Source organism: Dermacentor silvarum, chromosome 1, assembly GCF_013339745.2.
Source record: "Dermacentor silvarum isolate Dsil-2018 chromosome 1, BIME_Dsil_1.4, whole genome shotgun sequence".
NCBI lineage: Eukaryota > Metazoa > Arthropoda > Arachnida > Ixodida > Ixodidae > Dermacentor > Dermacentor silvarum.
The window spans coordinates 154299887-154319685 of NC_051154.1; the positions used below are offsets into that span (position 1 = coordinate 154299887).

Sequence of the window (19799 nt, forward strand, 5' to 3'; positions counted from 1 at the left end):
TTTTCAATTCGTCCTCTGAAACGCGCTTGGCATAGTTCCGTACCACCACTTCAGCGCACAGCCCAATGGCTGTCGTCTGGCTGTCGGCACGCGCAGCTTGGGTCTGTGACCCGACTTTCTTCAGCACCTGAGGGCTTGACCGTGTTGCCCAGTAGTAAAATAATTATAAATATTATCTTTGTCTCGTCTTCCAATTTTACCTCTCACAGCGTGTCGGAAGCCGGGAAATCGGGCTCGCTTGTTTTATCGCTGTCCGTCTTTATTATTTTTTCTTACATTGCGATACACACCCCTCCCTGAAAAGCTTCAGAACCCACACCTGAGCGCAAACGCCGTAGACGTATGGTGCACACGGAGTGTTTATCCCTGATAAAGGTGTAGAAAGCGACGAAGCAGTGCCGGCAAGGTCAGCGCACAGTTGCGATTAAAAGATGATGAGAAGGCGTGCATGGGCAGCAACGTTTTGATGGACAATTAGGCGGACGCCTGTCATGAGGCAAGTTAACTATAATGTCACATTCAAGGCGGCAACAAAATCATCGTCATCATCATTGTTTGCCCCCATAATGTGCTTTTGATTGGTTAAAAATTTCATTTGAATCCAGTTTTCTCAGAGCGACTAAATTCTTTGATATAATTACACACATTTATTCTTGCTTCGCTGAGAACAATGTCAGTCCGTGAAAGGCAGTGCGAGGCGAGATCGATTCCAAATTGTTAAGTTTTCTGGCTCTGTTAATCGGAGGGGTGCATTAAACCTGCGTGCAAGCAAGATTACTTCGTTCTTCTTGAACTGCGATGTTCGACACGGGCAGCATCGTGATGCCTTTGAGAGTTGCGAATGGAAGACGAGGTAAGGACAATATTTAACATAGTTATGGGATTGGCAGAACACAGTCGAGCCCTCAAATGCTAAGGAAATTCGCGTCACAGTTCCACGCTGAGCGTGCCGACTGTCTGAAGCACGACAGCTATTGGACTGTGCGGAGAAGTGGTTGTACGAAACTATACCGAGCATGGTTCGAAAACCACATTCAAAAATTCCTATCTCGTCTAAAACAAAAATTAAAATGAGATCATGATGGTAATGAAACCGTCAAACAAAACTGGCATTTCTATGATGCGCTTCGTGTCATGTCTTTACATGCAACACCTCATTGCGAAAATCAGGGCTGAAAGCGGACCAAAACCGACATTTTGGTATGTTTGGCATGTTTCTTTTTTCCGGAAATTTGTACAATATATTGACGCAAGAGAAATTTTACTGTAAAGTACACTTCTAACACAATCAAGTAAAATAATTAAAGGAACAAACCAATAGTCAATTTGACAAACTTCTGTCGAAATTTGCGACTCTTTTGAATTAATTGCACTTGTTCCGACAGAAGTTGCCAATAAACGACACTATACATATCAAAGGTTCAGCAGGCGCAGTTTTGAAGCTTTACACCCCCTCTAACACTATTTTATATTTTCTCGCAGAACCGTGTTTCACGCCCACTGCCAAACTCTGGAAGCCCGTCACGTGAGAAGAATATTTTTTAGCAAATATATACTGGGGAATGTCTAAGCCAGGCAATAAATTACCGTGATTTCTTGCAAGAAAACTTGCGATGGACGAGTGACACGTGTGGGACACTTGGCGTGGAACGACCCTACTCGATACGGCGCCTTTGATCAGCAGTCCATCTTCACTACAATACACACCTTGGGTGACGGGAAACTTCATGTACTGACCATGTTTTTTTTTTGTTTTTTTTTTTGCGATAGCAATTATAGGTACATTACAGGCGAATTTCCGCCTTCGCGAAAGAGGAGGGAGGGAGGCAGGTAAGCCTGCTAGCCCGGCCGTAACTCCGCGTGGCGCGGCCGCGCGCGCCCTATCTTGGAGGTGTCTGCGGCGCGTATCCAAGCCTACAAGAGCCGATATGGCTTGTGGCTTCTTGTGCGCTATGTTGTCGCGAGCCTAGTGTCGGAGGTCGCGTAATTTCAAGTTTAGGAGACGCGTTGAAGCTAAGGTAGCAAGAAGCATTCGCACGCCACTGCCGCGGCTCATCACGCCAGCGTTCTGACAGCGAGTGTCCGCGGCTTTTGAGTGAGATCTATTCATGTTTGCCTGTGCGGGCGGGAGACCATGCTTATTAATTTAGTTCGTAAGCGAATGTTTACTGCAATCTATGCAGCCGATAAAACGACCAACCTTAAGTTCGTGCAGCTGTCTAATGATTTGCCATCACAATCGATGCTCCGCCTTTTGGGCGAAACTGCGATTTTTTTATCAGGGGGGAGTTGTAGAAGTGCTTGAGAGTGCTGTTTGCTTACCGCTGCTCTGTTCATGCGCTAATTTTATATAAAGGTCGCATTTTATGGTGCCAATCGTTAAGTATAACACTTGGTACAGTCACTTGACTGGTTTATCAAGAAAAAAAAAATCAGTGCCATTTCACTCTGTGAAGGTGGATGACCAGCGAAGCTGTGTATGTGGTGATCGACCGTTGCTCCGATGAAACGTTCCAAGTTTGCGGGATCGGGGCCATATGAATAGTTCGCATTTCTTTCCGCCTCGCAGTCCTGGCGGGCAGCACGCTTACGCTTGGCGCCCGTAACCCGCTCATCGTCGGTGGTCTCCTTCCGCCGCCGCTGCGCCCATACTCTTTTCTGTTCACGCCGTCGTTATTGGTAGGCACGCTGTTCTTCAGACCGCACAACACGCGGCCTATCCGTTTCACAGTCAGAGCAGAACGGAGGAAAGGAACCTACGTAGAGCACGACGCCAGGAGACAGAAGACCCTCAGATTGGTAGGCACTTGAATACGCGGGATGGCGAACACGTGTATGGTGCTAACGTAGACATGGCCGACGCGGGTCAAAGTGTAGTATCTGTTCTTATCAGTTTAATATCTGATACGGGGTGTATTTGGACCCACGATATTAAACTTATTTTTGCAAGTTGGCGGAGTGCTTGAAGCCTGCGTCATCCCTGCCGCGGGTCGGCCCGGTATTGCACTACCTTCGGGATCGAACCACGGTTTTCGGTCGGACATCGATCCGCTGGAAACTATAGCCATATACAGCTTCGCTGTAAAAACTGCGATTTTGCCTTCGTCTGGGCTTTTTGGGTGCACTCCCTCGCTGTTATTGCAAACTGTTCTCGAAGGCCATGCTTTGCCATACCGCAGACGCCAGAAATGACATAGCCGCCATACTTTGAACATTGCTCACTGCGACGTACGCAGACGAAGACAAATTTGTAAATTTTTCTTGCTAGACCAGGCAAGTAACAGTGCCAAGTGTTACATTTAACGATCCGAATCATAAAATGTGACCTGCGTGCAAAACGTGAGCAAGAACACCGTAGCGGTAAGTGCAGAATCTTTTTTCGACGTAACTCGTAACAATATTAAGAGAAAAATGCACATCCCCGGAGGTGGCTAACGCGACGAAAAAAGGAAATTAGTTTAAATAAGCAGAAGTTATCCAAAAGTTATTTTCAATAGCGTATTAGGCCCATAGACATCGATCGTTACGCCGTCTTCGAGCTTAGTAACGCCGCACTGATGTCAGTCGCACGGAGCGGCGACCGCAGGGCACAATAGAAGTATTGTGTACAGTGTATGAGTAGGCACGTGTCCTAGTGCTTAGTCAGACCATGGATGTCGCTTCAGGAATTGGTTAACGTACGAGTTCCTGTGCATATGCCAAGGTGGACATTGCATATATGCTTCCGCACGAATGGACGGATGTTGTATGGCAGGTGGTACACGCCTTACAGGATGTGACTCCTCCTGAGCAACGCATTCACCAGATAAGTAGACTCTGTATATTTCCACCAGGTCAGCGTCAGTTCAGGAAAGCAAATGAAATACATTTGTATGCATCATGGGTCCCTTCCAGACTCGTACTTAATGAATTACATGTAGTTAATTACTCGTAATTAATTACGCTTTTAGGCAACGTCGAAATTAAATTATTATTTTCCTAAGCGCTAACGATCACTGTAATTCAATTAATTTTTTCATTACCGAATTACATGTAACCAGCTACATTTTTTATGAAACAAGCTATAAAAGGCGACGCACACTCTTAAAATAGTTTGCACCATTTGGTACTTATCTTGTTCCACAACAATAATCGTAATCTGTGTTGCGTGCCTTTCTTTTCTTAACGCTGCGCGCCCGGTACATCCAGGCCATGAACGACATGCGCATCATCATCGTGACATAGCATTCTTGACAGGAAAGTAGCGAGCGCAGAATTTTTAAGAAAGGAAACGCAAGCAAAGCAGCTGGCGATTATTGTTCTGGGACAAGATAAGCCAGAAAGGGTGCAAACTTTTAAAAAAGCGCTTAAATTTGGCAGGAACGACAGTGTCCAAAAGGATGAAAACGTACATGGTTTACCTCCTTCGCACAATCAGCGTCCTGTGGCTACGCCTCGATCACCTGAACATGGTAGGCTCGCCGATGTGCTCACCTCTCTTGGAAGTCCGACCTCTGAGCTTTTCTCTTACAATAAATTTCTATCTCTCTTGGAAGCGCTTTTGTGTGGCCAGCATAGGTAGTAAGAGCTGCTTCTCATTTCTTCGTTTAATGCAGTCTGTGACCTCTCCGATTTAGATAGAAGTCCTTGTCCGTTAAACGCATATGTTTCTGTCTGTTTGATACCCGGGTTTTTAAAATAGTTTTTGCACATTGGAGAAATCTGCTTATTAATCTCGATTACTCGAATACAAGGACTTTACTTAGACTAAAGATCAAAATGTGCAAGTGATTACTTAGTAACATTTCGCTAATCTACTTTTTAACTAATTACTTAAAGGGGCCCTGAACCACTTTTTATCGTAGTGAAGAAAGGCATTTGAAATGAAAATAGGCTATTCGAGAAATACTTTGCCGCAAAAAGTAATTTAATGCGTTCAGCCGAAGCGGAGTTTTTCAAACACGGCCTCCGCGGAGCTTCCACTCCTTCTTCAATGCCTTGCACTGCGAAGGCTACGGCAGAGCGGGGCGTGTCTACAACGCTCCGCCTACTAAATGTCACCGTGGCGCGCAGTTCAAATTTGGTTCTGGATGTTAGCGACGACGCCACTTCCTATTTTGGCGTCTATGACGCGCTAAACGGATGCAAACGCGGTTGTCTACAGCGAGCCGGAGTGCGCTTAGCCAGCGGACTCGTCGCGGCCCTCCGCGGTATCTACGCTACGTAGCAGACCGCAGCTACATGCAACCGTAGTGTGTATGCGCAGCGTTTGCTCTGTGCACGACAAGGCTTGAGTGCGCGCTCGGCCTCATATGCAGCAGTCTGATCATACTACGTGGTGCGGACCGGCTTTGTCCTTCACCAGCTTGACTGACAGATAGTAGCCACATCCAACTTGCGCATTTTTAAGCCCTATCAATAGACAGTTTTAGTTTAGCGTTAGCGTAATAGCGGGGTTACGGGAAATAGCGTTACCGTTCCGCAAACGAACTTTGCAGAAAGAGAGCTTTAGTATAGCGTGATAGCGTAGTTTACGTGCGGGACGCTATTCCATTACGCTTTGAATTTCGCATACACAGGGCACCTAATTCTATGTGTGTGTGCGTCCGGAAAGTGCGATAGGCAGCGCAATGGAAGCCAGGAGCGCGTTGTATTTTTACTTCACATGTCCGTCGATCTGCAACGAAACAGACAAGCAGTACAAGCTGTCTACCATAGCCTCCGACATCCTCCGATCTCGGAGGCCATATGCCGTCGTCGCGCCTATCTTCCGACTTTAGCGACAGATGGCGCTCGCATCTCAAAAAAATTTCTCTCGTTAGGCTTAGGCGCGTTCGAAACGAGAAGCGATCTCGAAAATTCCTTAAGATTAGCCATAACACTCTCCCGGCGAAGCGGCATGAGACTAAGCAAAAGCCGTTTACGCAGTCATTTGCTACGAACGAAGTGAATTCTACAAAAACTACGCCAAATTCAGTTCGAAGCGGGCGACCGGGACCGCCGCCATGTTTTACGTACACTACGTACACCACGCTAACACGGTAACGTTAACTCTGAGAAATAGCGTGCGCACGGTAAACGGTATGGGTCGGTTAGCGTTCTGCGCATGCGCACTTCGATCCCGCTATTCCGGTACGCCCGCTATTCCGGTAACCACGCTAAACTAAAACTGTCTAATTAGTCTGCCAAAGAGTCTACCCGGAGCGGTCACGAGTGAGCGTGCGCTGGCAAGCGTGAGTATGGTCTGATCTTAAGTTTCTCGTAGACCGAGGATATATAGTTAAGCCACAGAGAAACATATAATATGGCCTCAAGGGCCACCACTAGCGAGACTGGCGCTGCTATCGCTATGACGCATGCAGGAAGTGACATCACATGACTCCCGTTCATGCCTTCGCGCCTTTGCCGCAGCCAGCGCAGCTCACTGGCTGGGCAATTGAAGCCTTGATTGCAGGTTTGTAGACAACGTTTGTTATTCCCAAGGCAGCAATTTAGTTACGCACATTCACAACCTGGTTTACTGCTCGGTGCCGCAGTGCCGGACATATTCCACCGAGCCCGGTGTGAGTTTTCACGTGTTCCCCAAAACGAAATGCTTGGTTGATAATGTCACTTGCTTGTCAAATGCTTGGCAGCGAAATGCTTGGTTGATAATGTCACTGAAAACGAAATATTATGACGATCTTATAGGAGTCGAGCAAGGGATGCACACAGAGTTTGTAGCGTGCTTGCTTGATATGACATCAGTTAAAATAACCTGCGCAGAGATGAATACGATCGACTTGCATGCGCGCACACGGCGGAAACGAGGATTGAGGAGACAAATATATAAGCGCTTGAAATTTGGCGTATTATAATAGAGCGCTGATAAATCATCGTGCAGCGATTATACAGGAGAAAGTGGCAAGCCGCACTCCCCGCGACGAATGCTGTGAACAGTACTGTTATTGCGGCAAAAGTGCGTATAGCTACTTTTATGAAAGATCATGAGAACTGAATAACCAATATGAAAGCATCAGGTTTCTCGTTCGCTAAAAATATTTGCACAGTTGTTGCACACAAGTTGCACACAATTTCTCAGTTGCACACAAGTTGCAAGCAACGCGTCAAGTAAAACAGGCACTTGCGAATCAGACCAGGCGCATGCATTATGGATGTATACAATGAGGTAAACAGCCTTCACAGAACGATCCAGAATGCGCATTACACTGCTCGAGCCGCGCCAAATAAAACGTTTGTGTGATGATACGGATGTGCCACAGATAAGAAATTTTGCGCTTTAAACCGAACGTGTTGCGAGTGACATTTGGAAAATTACGCGTTGCAAGTAGTGCACATGCTCTTCCGCAAAATACGGGTGCAAAAACAAACTGATGGCTGCACGGTAAACGGACGCCACGGCTCATATTCTATGCTACACGTGCAAAATACGCTCACCCAGGATAACAAACGTCCTTGCTAACAATGTTGTTAACGCATGAAACAGCAAAATTATTTCCGCAGACAAAAGGAAACACTTTACCGCAACAGCGAGGCGACGAGTTGAAAAGCGCGGTGCATGGGGTGGGCGTATAACCAGCGGCACATGACCGGCGCAACGTGAACGTCTCTATGGAAACACGACGCGTGGACGTAACCATGTGGATGTATGATAAGCTGTCTACCTTTGAGGTGAAGTGGAAGCGGACATGGCTACGCCGTCTGGCGGGTGATCAGACCCTTCCTAGCTCGGCCGCGAAACGGTTCGAGTGTCCGCTCTTTACGTAGGTATGTTTCTCTATGGTTGAGCGTTCAAATCTAGTCGAAATTGGCGAGACCCGACGGGCTATACGACACCGATAAGCAGGGCGGCAAAGTTTTTTTCACGCGGGCTGCCGCGGCCCAGCGTAATCATTATCGAAATTTGAAAGCACATTTTCGCTTACTTCAGCCTGTTTATTGAACTTCGTCAATAAATATACCCAGTAACAGTAGGAAGATGCGCACTGATCCAAACACCATTTTTGATTGACGTCAGCTATTGGCCAATAGCAGCCGCGTACGGGAATCCGCTATATGACGAAATAAAGAGTCCAGAAGAGAGCGAGGAGCAGGTTTGTGTTGAAATGAGAGCGTTTGAGAGAAAGGTGACTTCGCGTTCCGCTTGCGAGCTCCACGCGCCGCGCACGACTGCGAAACTTGGCTGATATTCACAGCAGCGTATGCCATTCGCAGAGTGCGTTTTAACGCGACCGCGTTAAGGGCCCCGTGTCGCAGAAAATCCGGCGTCGGCGTAAGCATCGGCGTCTGGCGGAAACAATCATGCCGAACCACCCCGACCGGGCGGACCCTTCGCGTGGCGCAAGGCGTTAGTGAACAAAAATTGAATTTCTCAAAGTAAAATCCATCAGGAAAAACGTACAGTACGTCTTAACCACAACCTATAGACGTGATAGCGTCGGTTTGTAATTTGAATATACGAGAAAAAAAAAAAAGCCTGATAAGCAGCCAAGGATCTTTGGATGCTATCGCTTTCCACTCTTAAAGGCGAAGCTTACGCGTCCTCTTAATTTTGATGGTGTTTCGCTTTACTTTGGTTCTAGGCAACATTGAGGGGAATGTTGAAAACCGAGCCTTTCTAAATTTTGATCGGGTCCCATGTCGCAGAATATACGGTGCCGGTGTCGGCGTCAACGGCGTAACGCTGTCGCGTTCCACTCTTAAAGGCGAAGCTTAAGCGTACTCCAAGTTTTTTTCTCTCTTTTTTTTTTTCACCAAGCCCGTGGTGTGGTTCAGGGCCCCTTTAAAGGCCCGTATTGTACTGGAACGAATTGAAGCCAGTGATTTCACAACGCGGCTCCAGCTGGAACAAATTTTGTATCCAGCACCAGTGTTTACATATCCGTAGTCAAAATTGCGGTAAAATGCACTGTTGTTCCACTTACTTCAACAAAACTATTTTGAATGCATTGAAGCTCAAATGTTACTGGAAAATCAATGCATTCCGTCGCAAACTTTGGGAACTCATAATCTCATATCTCGAAACCGGTGTCATCCTCAGAATTAGTTCCAAGTGAATATTACTTTCGAAGTCACCAGCTACAATTGATAAATTGTAATATGGGCCATAAAAAGAACTAGTTGAAAAGTAAATAGGCAAAACTTGGCTAAATAGTCAAATAATAATTTTGATTTCTCAAGCAAACAATGTCCGCCTCCGAGAGTATTCTATTTCAAGCAGAATTCTGCTACATGTCACAGGAGATTTAAAAAAAATTCTGCTAACAATTTTTAAAAAATTGGGTAGCTTGCACTGGAGGCGCAATGCTAAAGAGATAGCGGAGCTGATGGGCACCTAGCTAGTCCTGGTTTTGGACTAGACTAAGCACTACCAAGTCATCCCCAACATTTTCCGGAATTTATTGATTATTGATCAATTATCGGCTAGCTATTGATTGTCTATCGATTGGCTATCGCAAGGTATTGGCAACGTATTTGGGCTAGGCTAACATCTTAGCAAACATCTACAAGGATTCCACAGCTACCTTGGTTCTCCACAAGAAAAGTAGAAGGGAGGAAATATGAGAAAGGCAGAAGGCAGGGAGGTTAACCAGGATAACGTCCGGTTGGCTACCCTACACCGGGAAAATGGGAAGAGGGAACACAAAGATGACAGGGAGAGAGAGGAGGGAAGGAAAGAAGAGAAATGAGCGGTTAGTTCGCTGACGCGTGTGTTAGTGCACTAATAGTCACAGACGTTGACACAAGCCCGTCGTCCTCAAGAAGCACAAAAGTGCCTTCACCGCTTTATGGGCCGACGAGCGATGGGGGCGGTGTTCCAGCAGCACCTGCACGGAAAGCGTCCGATCGTCCAGTTTTTTTAGCGCGTTAGCAAGATCTTGTCTTTCTTGAGCATATCGTGGACAGTGGCACAGCAGGTGGTCAATAGTTTCGTCGGTGCCGCAGACCTCGCATGCTGCACTGTCGGTCACTCCAATTAATGTAGAGTATGCCTTTGTGAAGGCAACTCCTAACCAAAGGCGACAGAGAAGCGAAGCTTCACGTCGAGGAAGTCCGAATGGAGGTCGGAGTTGCAGTGACGGGTTTAATTGATGCAGTCGTGTTAATCGTAAGTTTGGCGAGTTCCACTCGGTCAGTGAGAGACTGCGTGCCAGGTGTCGAAGCTGCCTTGCGGTGTCTGTCCTCGAAAGTGGAATTGGAACGCGGAGCTCTTCTTGGTGTGATGTGCGAGCAGCGTTGTCTGCGGAATCATTGCCACTAATTCCACAATGACCAGGTACCCATTGAAATACAACCTCGTGGCCTTTTTGTTGGACGTGATGGTGAAGTTTCACTGTTTCGTATGTCAACTGTTCATGACAGCCGCGTCAGAGAACTGACTGCACGCACTGTAATGCCGGTTTTGAGTCTGAAAACACAGCCCATTTTGTAGGTCTTTCAGAGTCAATGAATTCTAGTGCACGACGCAGAGCCGTTAGTTCTGCTGCCGTTGAGGTCGTGACATGCGATGTCTTGCACCACAGTGTTATTCCTCGCGTTGGTATAACCACCGCACCACCAGAACTGGACGACGTAGTCGATCCATCGGTATAGATGTGCACGTGGTTGCTGTACTTTTCATGCAAGAGGAGTAAGCTCAGTTGTTTTAGAGCAGGGGCCGGTACATCTGATTTCTTCTGTAGTCCTGGAATCGTTATATGTACTTGTGGACGGCTCAAAAACCACGGAGGAGGCACTGGCTTGGCCGCAGGTGCGTACCCTGAAGTAAACGATGCACGATGTGCACTGACAGTAGCGCTAAATGTCGAGCAGGTCCTTTCCAGGTGGTGGGAAGGGGTCCTAGAATAGTGTCTGAGATACGTACGCATTGTCTCAACGGCAATGTGCGTCGTGATTGGGTAATCCTGGGCAATGGCAATGGTTTCAGCCGTTGACGCACTGCGTGGTAGGCCAAGACATATCTTAAGGGCTTGGGCTTGAATGCTTTGAATCATGCGGAGGTTAGTCTTGCAGGTGTTGGATATTGCAGGCAGGCTGTACAGAAGGAATCCAACGAACAGCACCATGTACAGCACCATGTACACCATGTAAAGTAGAAAGTTACCCATAAAGAAAGGGGTCTGGCAAGGAGACACAATCTCTCCAATGATATTCACTGCATGCTTAAAGAAGTATTCAAGCTCTTAGACTGGGAAGGCTTAGGAGTGAGGATCAACGGGGAATATCTCAACAACCTTCGGTTTGCAGATGACATTGTCCTATTCAGCAACAATGGGGACGAATTACAGCTAATGATTGAAGACCTTACTCGAGAAAGTGTAAGAATTGGCTTGAAGATGAATATGCAGAAGACAAAGATAATGTTCAATAGCCTGGCAAGGGAACAAGAATTCAGGATCGCCAGTCAGCCTCTAGAGTCTGTAAAGGAGTACGTTTATCTAGGTCAATTACTCACAGGGGATCCTGATCACGAGAAAGAAATTTACAGACGAATAAAATTGGGTTGGAGTGCATACGGCAGACATTGCCAAATCCTTATTGGGAGCTTACCACTGTCGTTGAAAAGAAAAGTGTACAATCATTGCATTCTACCGGTGCTAACATATGGGGCAGAAACTTGGAGGTTAACAAAGAAGCTCGAGAACAAGTTAAGGACCGCACAAAGAGCGATGGAACGAATAATGTTACGCCTAACGTTAAGAGACAGGAAGAGAGCGGTGTGGACCAGAGAACAAACGGGGATAGCCGATATTCTAGTTGACATTAAGCGGAAGAAATGGAGCTGGGTAGGCCATGTAATTCGTAGGATGGATAACCGGTGGACCATTAGGGTTACAGAATGGATACCAAGAGAAGGGAAGCGCAGTCGAGGTCGGCAGAAAACCAGATGGGATGATGAAGTTAGGAAATTTGCAGGCGCAAGTTGGAATACGCTAGCGCAAGACAGGGGTAATTGGAGATCGCAGGGAGAGGCCTTCGTCCTGCAGTGGACCTAAAATATAGGCTGATGATGATGATGAAGCACTACCAAGTCATCCCCAGCATTTTCCGGAATTTATTGATAATTGATCGATTAGCTATAGATTGACTATTGATTGGCTATCGATGAGTGACTAAGCTTAAGTAGCTCCAACCATGCTTTAGCTAGATTTAGCCAGGCTCAGCTTCGCAAGTTCACAGGGGCATGTGCGATTGCGCTTGGACCCTTTTTGCACTACCGCCATGCAGGATCGGCCCACATTTACGTTTCGCACGTTACGGACTAACGCTCGGCTGAAACAGCTCCGCTGTTAAAAAAGAAAAAAAAAACCGTATATAGTGACTCATGTGCACCTGTTTTTGTGATTATAACCCATGGACAGTATTTTAGGGCTCAATAATATGCAGCTTTATGTTAACTTGCATTACCGATGTGTCCACCTTTTCAAGGAATGTGAACGTTGGCTGGCTTCCATAACAATTAGTCGTTTAAGTGTCTAAATGGCCAACGTGTAATGGGCGCCGGGAGGAGGTCCATCAGATGTTGGCCGACAAATTCAAAAGGCGCTTCTATACGTATATCGCGGTGGCCAGTTCGGACATTGATGTCACGGAATCAACTACGGGCGATTTTTCAGTTTCTCACTGGCCCTAACGGGAGCATCTTCTCCTAGCCCCAGAAACAATGAAGCGCTTCGCCCCATACCTGCAGGACCAGATCTGAGCATCGCGGCATTGAGTAACCACAATCTTGTGAGCACGGTATTCGTACGTTTCAACACAACCCTTCTCTCCAGCGCACATATTAAGCGAGTTTTCAGTGTCACAGAAGATGTCTTCCCAAGAAAATAAGGGAAGATTATCGAAGAAAATTTTGAAAAGCTCTTCTCAGTGAAGATAAACGACGTGTGAAGGGCTGCAGAGAACGCACTGAAAGAGCCAGGTCAGCTCGTTCTATTTACTGTATTTATGCATTGGTGACAAAATAGCGAGGAATGTAACATCAATGTAATCGATTACTTTGTTGCTCAATTACTTTCGTGGAGCAGTAATTGGTAAGCGTAATCAATTACTTTTTGAAAGAAGTAATTATAATTGTAATCGGTTACATATTTTTCTGTAACGCGCGCAAGTGTGGTCTCTTTGCATGATATTCATTTGAAACGCTTCAAGAAAGCGTCGCTTAACATTCATTTCGACAATTGCGTTGGATATACCGTAATTTATTTCATTTTATTTTTCTCCAGAAATAGCCACTACATATTTATTGGCATTGTCACCATAATAAGGTCACTGCACGCAAAATTTGACTTGAAGTATAGTCAGGCGTAGCAGAACACCTTGGAGTACTATAGCGTATACCGCAAGCAAGACGAAGGTACACGAGAACAGGAACACAAGTGCACGGCGCTCTTTCAGCGCTCTTCTCGCGCTCTCGTTTCCTTCTTTGCTTCTTCTTTTTCTTTTCTCTCTTTTTTTAAGGGGCGGATTTAGGATAGTTTCCTGGGAGGGTGGCGGGATAAAGCGAGCAACAAGGCCACCTGGTGCACATTCACGATGGTGTTGAGTTTTGAAAGTGAGAAAATGTACGACTACGACATGGAAGGACAAGAAAGGCGGTGGTTCGTGGCGCGCTCAGCACTGCCAGCGCAGAAGTGCCGGCATGTTTCGAGGGGGAGTGGGATTACCAGTGCGGGAGAGGAACGCTCAAAAGAAACCGTGAAATCCAGCTCACGTTACCAGAACGTCCGGTGTTGCCTTGCGGAGATCGCATAGGATTCATTTGGCCATTTGTGTCTTAAGGAATAAAACGCATTTTAAGTTGAAGGGATGGCGATGAATTAACTTTTATTGAGCTGACGCTTGTTGTCTGCCTATGGTGGGAGGCCTCCCTTAGTCCAGTTAAAAAAAAAAAAAAAAAAAAAACAAAAAAAAAAAAAAAAACCTTCGCAGATGTATGTCAATCTGAGCAATTCGTACATTAAAGTCGTACAACTCGTACATAACTTGCGGCGGCAAGTCTAACATACCCGGAGCGCCCAAGGCACGTACCTATGTCCTCTTGTTTGTGTTTCGCGACCACTTGCATAAGTGCCACGAAGCGTTGCTTCTGCAGCCATCACGCATATACGTGCAAGGTACACTCTAATAAATTCCACGCTTAATCTCACGCTTAACTGTTAAGTTTAAGCGTGACGCGCACGTAAATAAGGCATAGATGACGTTTCAAGCACCACGTGACCGAAAATACGAGTGAAATTCCTTCATGTAAGCGTGAGGACAAGAATGCGTGTCATTGTTCGGTCTTGTGTGAGCGTGAGTGAGCCGCGTACGCGTGAGAAACGCAAATCACACGCTTAACGTCCCGCGGAGCGCTCGCGCGGGAACCTTCTAACAGGGGAGCAGTGATATATCATGTGATCTGCACGAAGCGTGGGCGAGGGAGAACAACGCTCTTCACCTTCTCACCGCCATGCGGAGAATACGAAACTTTCTTGGGGAGGCTGATGAATACCATGGTGTTTTGAAGACTGTTCTCGGCCATTTTTTGAGTGGATTCTCCGGCGGACTGTCACGACGTGCGTTCATTGCAGCACAGAGCTTTCGGTCTAATTATTCGAGTTGGTGTGTATCGCCATGTTCACTTCTACAGACATTCTAGGCGTGCAACGCGGGCGGTGCATGCATACAGAGTGCGACTGTGTCGAGTTTACGAGAGCAAATCCACCAAGGTCTCACGGCTCAGGAACAGCATTTCCATATGGTTGGTGCATACATAGCAGCCCCTCACCTGCCATTCATGGACGATTGGAATATATAGGTGAGAATATTAGTCATGGTTCGCTCTTATTAAATGGCGGCTGTTTAGTTGTCATGATTTCCGGTGTCTACTTGTATCATGTTTGGTGCAAACTTATCTGAATGGTGCATTTTAGCGGAAAGCGAGAACATTCTACGCGAGCAGTAGCTTTGATCGAAATAAAGAGTATAGTCAGCCTCGCGCCTTTCTAACTAGTTATAACGCCGGACTGTTGAATTCTTCTTAATTGATCTGTTCATTGTGGCCAAGTGCCAAATTCCCGAGATTATTAGGCGAGGTCATTTTAGCAATTTTCGAAGTCGGAACGCACCTCGCGTTTATTCTGGTTCATGACGCGAATATAACGTGTTTTTTTATTTTATTTTATATTCCCGATCTCACCGTTCTCTCCATGCCCGCTGCCACTTCGCCTCGGGCAAGGGTATGGCGAACTGGGAGTCGCCATGCACTGTGCATTTTGCACCGGGTTTCTTCTCGGGATTTAGAACGCTGCTAGTGGCGCATCAATGTGGTTACGGCGTATTAATCGGAAACTTGAGCAAGATTATCGGCGCTGTTGTGCAGGTGCGTCAAGCGAGTGGTCTTCGGGGTCGCGCGCTGCACCAACACGCAATCCGGGAAAGGATTTGCCGTGTTCGATTGTATCGCGGGCACTTGTACATTGTATCGCTGTGACTGCGATTGTATTTAGCGCCTAATGTAGATGTTCCGCATTGCGTGTGCTCCGTATTGTGCATGTAAATGCTCGACAGACATATTGCTGGTTAGAAAAGTTATTTATCGAAGTAAATAATTTCATACTACCAGCCTATACTGTCTGGTATTTGCTCTGGTGAACGTGGGCTTCGGGCAAGGATGTTACGAGAACTGATATCTGATACAACTAATCTCATGTGTTGTTCAACACGAAGGGTCGACAGGTAATAAAATGGCCGTTATTAAACATTACAAAGAGCGACCATAAATCTTTGGGCGTAATTTTCAGAAGCATACTGATGGCTGCATTATAACGTGTTAACGGAAATTAAGGTATACGAGCACATTGCAAGCTTCCCGGCTGGCCGCACACAGGCCGGCGGTGGATTTTCTGTAAACTGCACTAGTGAGGTGGCTCTCCGTTGCCTGTCGCTGACGTTTCTCCGCTGCCGGCGAGTCCGCTGATCGGTCTAGTTGTCGCGTATGCCGCTCATAGTCTGCCGCTGCCGATAAATTGATAATTCATAATTTTGTGAGCTATTTGTTGACTGACAACAACCTGCATCTCATAAGCGCTGCATGCTAGGTTGCAAGCACAGGCGCTACCTGCAATCTGAATTGCATTCTGAATTACGATATCTATCTATGTGTAGCTCCACATATTTTACATTTTTGGGCTTTAAAGAGACGAAGTGCGACTCTGTCCAATGAACACGAATATACTCTGCCTGTTGCAAATTCACTTATGCAGCTCTAGATTTCCAGCTGCAAACCTATCTATGTCCGCAGTGAGAGTTCACGTGTGCCAAGTTCACGTAGAATGTCATTCCTGTCACAATTTCCATCTCCATTGTGTTGGAAATGAAGCATAACTACGTTTTTCTAGCTCATTTTTGCTTAATTATTAAATGTTTCCTTCGAATGCGTTGCCAGTTGTGTTCGAATGTTCAAACTTTATTTTTATGAAGAGCATGACGGACTAAAATCAGTTGCAGCTATGTCTCGCCTAAATGTGTTTTGCACAATGTTCCTTTGTTTTTCAGGTCGCATCTGAAAGCGAACTAAGGTTTGGAAGTAGGATTGATGAAAATGAAGAAAAATTTTAAAAGTTCCTACTGATAATGTCAAAAATACTGAAATTTTCTGAGCCGCAATACATCGCTTTAGAAGCGTGCTCTCATTATTGCGGTGAGTTGACCCTCTTTCCCATGTCACCTACTTGCAAAAACTTGCACCATTTTAAGAGCGAACAATAGCAGAAATGTCAAAAGAAATACAATGAATGCTAAATCACTGAAATATCAAGCGGTCATTAGTTATCGCTTTTAGTCTAAAAGAAGCATGTTTTCACCTCTAAAGCATCATCATCATACTCTGGTGATTAAAACTTTTTTTTTATCGGAAATCGCTAAGCGACCTTATAGGACCTTGCATTGTCTGGGGTGAAACAAGGCTCATCGGCGACGGTGAGCAGGAAAGCATTGAGGTCAGCGATGACATATCCCTAGAAAAGGCACTAGTGTTGTGCCTATGCCTTTATTATATGAAATGTATAACATATTCGGCAGCATATGACCAATTTTTTGTGTCATCAATTATAAAGCCAGGAACAAACCACGAAATATCATGGGCGCAAACAAGATTAAAGAATTTGTTCACTGCGTTGCTCATTTAAATCAAGCTCCTATAGAGACTTAGGCTTTCTAATCGATCTGAAGTTGTTTTAACTTTGTCACTTTTGTTTTTAAACATCAACGTTTCATTGTATCCTATTCTCTGGGAATGAATACAATGAATAAATGAATAAATGTTTACCCCCAGGAAGGAATATGTGTCATATTTGTTTCGCTGCTTCGAATATTCGCGTTTCTTTTGAAAAAGAGGCCAGTGAAAAATAATTTGATCAGCTATTACTACAGCTCATGGTATAGATGCTGCAATACCATGAGGATTTGATGGGGTAAATGCTATCCTGACGTCCCTATCCTGCACACAGCCCGCTATCTCCGAATGCGCGGCGCCGCAGATCATGGTTCAGAGAGCATTCGTCCTTTTGTGCAAGGAGCTAGATACCGAGGGGCTTGTTTACGTTTTGCATTCCTTGGCGTCCTTGAAATGTGCCAGGAATTTGCAAAGCCCCTTCTTAGTGGATTAGTTTCAGTTTCACCGGTGGGAGCGTCTTGCGGCAATCTCTCTGCAGCATATTCAGCTTCTACTTCGCCGGCCTGCTGGCATTGCCATAGAGTCTTGGCCCGTCACAGTCTGCGCCGGCGAAGCAGAAGTTAACGAAGAGGACTGCGAAGAGCTTGGTGAGCAATGCTCGCTTCAGAGAAACGACCCAAGCCGACAAGGACTCGTGCTTTTTCTTTGCCTCCCGCGCATGCAGCATGCCGAGAGGGAGGAGTGGGATGGGAAGTGCTCCCCACCCCATGCCCCTTCTCCCCTCAGGCGCCAATCCTCAGGCGCCGTCTCCAAGTGTGGAGAATAGTCACGCCATAATAAGCTTGTGAATAGAGGTCCCTATCACGCCTGCTAAGTGTGAAGAGGGGCTGCTGAGCACTCCTAGTAGGCGTGATCGGTAAGCGTGGAGAAATATCACGCTTAGATTAAGCGTGTAAAAAAAATGTGGTTGATCCCTCTTATATAGGAATCGGTATAGAACACGAAAGTGAAACGTGTCTTCACAGAAGTAGTGTAATGTTTATTGCACATTGATATATAATGTCTATTGGTGTTTTGTGGCTAAAGCGCCCTTAGGCGTTGATGCACCCACGCTGACGCCTGGTGGCACGTCTCCTCCATCACGACTACCAACGTCGATGACCATGAGCAACCGTCGTGCATATGGAAGCTGCACTACGCTGCACACGCTAGCACAACGCGAAAGACGAAGCACGTAACTGACACACTAATACAACGCGCAAGACAAAGCACGTAACTGAATCGTCACCGAGTCAAATCAGCGCGTACAGCGCGTCGTAATTGCAGCCTCCGCGATCAACTTCAGAAACATTTTCAGAGCTAATTGCGGAGGCCACGCTCCGCTGTGCTGAGTACGGTGAACGCCACCTAGGTGGCGTTGGTAGTGCTTCTTGATGCCAGCGTCCCTTCGAATGCTGGCATCGAGGCGTCGTAGTGCTGAGACCACCGAAGCGTTCACTGTCGGTGCGCGTTAGTGTCATAATGCAGTACTTCTCTTTTCTGCTCGTAGGCGGCGGCACCGCCCCGAGCAAGAGCGCGGGTACACGGAGGAGTGTTAGATATATAAGGCGCGTCTGTGTAGCTCTCTGCAAATGCGTTTGCGGCGCAATGGGTTAAACGCTCGGCGATCTATCGTCGCGGACCGAGAGGTCGTGGCTTCGATTTCCAAATTTTGCATGTTTGTGGAACTTTTTCTTCTGGTTTCTTTCTTTGTATTATGTTCGTGTACATTGTAAGCTGACGTATTTCCGTGACGGAAATACGTCAGTGAAGTCTTGGTGGACCCCGGCATAAAACACTTTCGTGTTAAAAAAAGAACAGGAATCGCACGCTTACATAAGCGTGGATTTTTTAAGAGTGCTTTAGCACAGGCACTAACTGTTGCTCCAACAATTACGCGCAACGTGATGCAAATTATCAGCCACATTACGTTCGTATGTGACCATGCGAGCACCGTCGCTGCATTATGTTATGCACCAAACCTCGTAAGTTACATTGCGTGGAGAGCAAATGCAATTAAAGTAATTAAGAGCGGCACTCTTTGCCAGTGACTTCCTGTGCTTCCTGGGACGCGCTGCCTTTTAACGACTGTTCGCGATGCATTTGTATGGGGCATACCTGGCACTCCATTAATGCATGTTGAAAGAGATTCACTCGGTTTTCTGGTAGTGGATATTTCAGCGCTCCAGTGACTTGAATGAAATTCACAAAACGTGTTGGTCTTGGGTAAATGCTGCAACATGCAGTTTCATATGTGATAGCCGGCGTGGTAATGCAGTTTATGATGCGAATGTCGCCGCGGTACTCAACCTTTCCTTGATTAAAGCTGTTATATCGGATACATGCGGCGCACAACGTGAAACAGAGTAGAAGGAAGTGGGCCCGCTAGGCGGTTATTCGCGACTCCAGCAATTCATGCGACACCTAGCGGCGAGCGCCGGAAACGTCGTACGGAGGTCGGAGCAGACGCTCAGTCCGTAGCCTTCGCACTGCGATCGGGAGCGCTTCTATAGTACGATGGAGCCACCATCTACGAAACTCCGCACGGCCGTGGAATTAAGCTGCGTTTTGCAGTTTTGCGGTGCCGAAGGGCCACATGGATTGCGAATCTTATCATAAGCTG

The 19799-nt window shown here is 46.4% G+C and overlaps 1 protein-coding gene and 1 pseudogene across 4 annotated transcripts in view; one reads left to right on the plus strand and one right to left on the minus strand.

Annotated features, from left to right (window-relative positions):
• The window catches only part of LOC119436262 (uncharacterized), a 694308-nt gene that overhangs the window by 571464 nt on the left and 103045 nt on the right, over positions 1-19799 (minus strand). The gene's annotated exons all lie outside the window — the stretch shown is intronic.
• LOC119437790 (U2 spliceosomal RNA) lies at positions 2853-3032 on the plus strand (annotated as a pseudogene).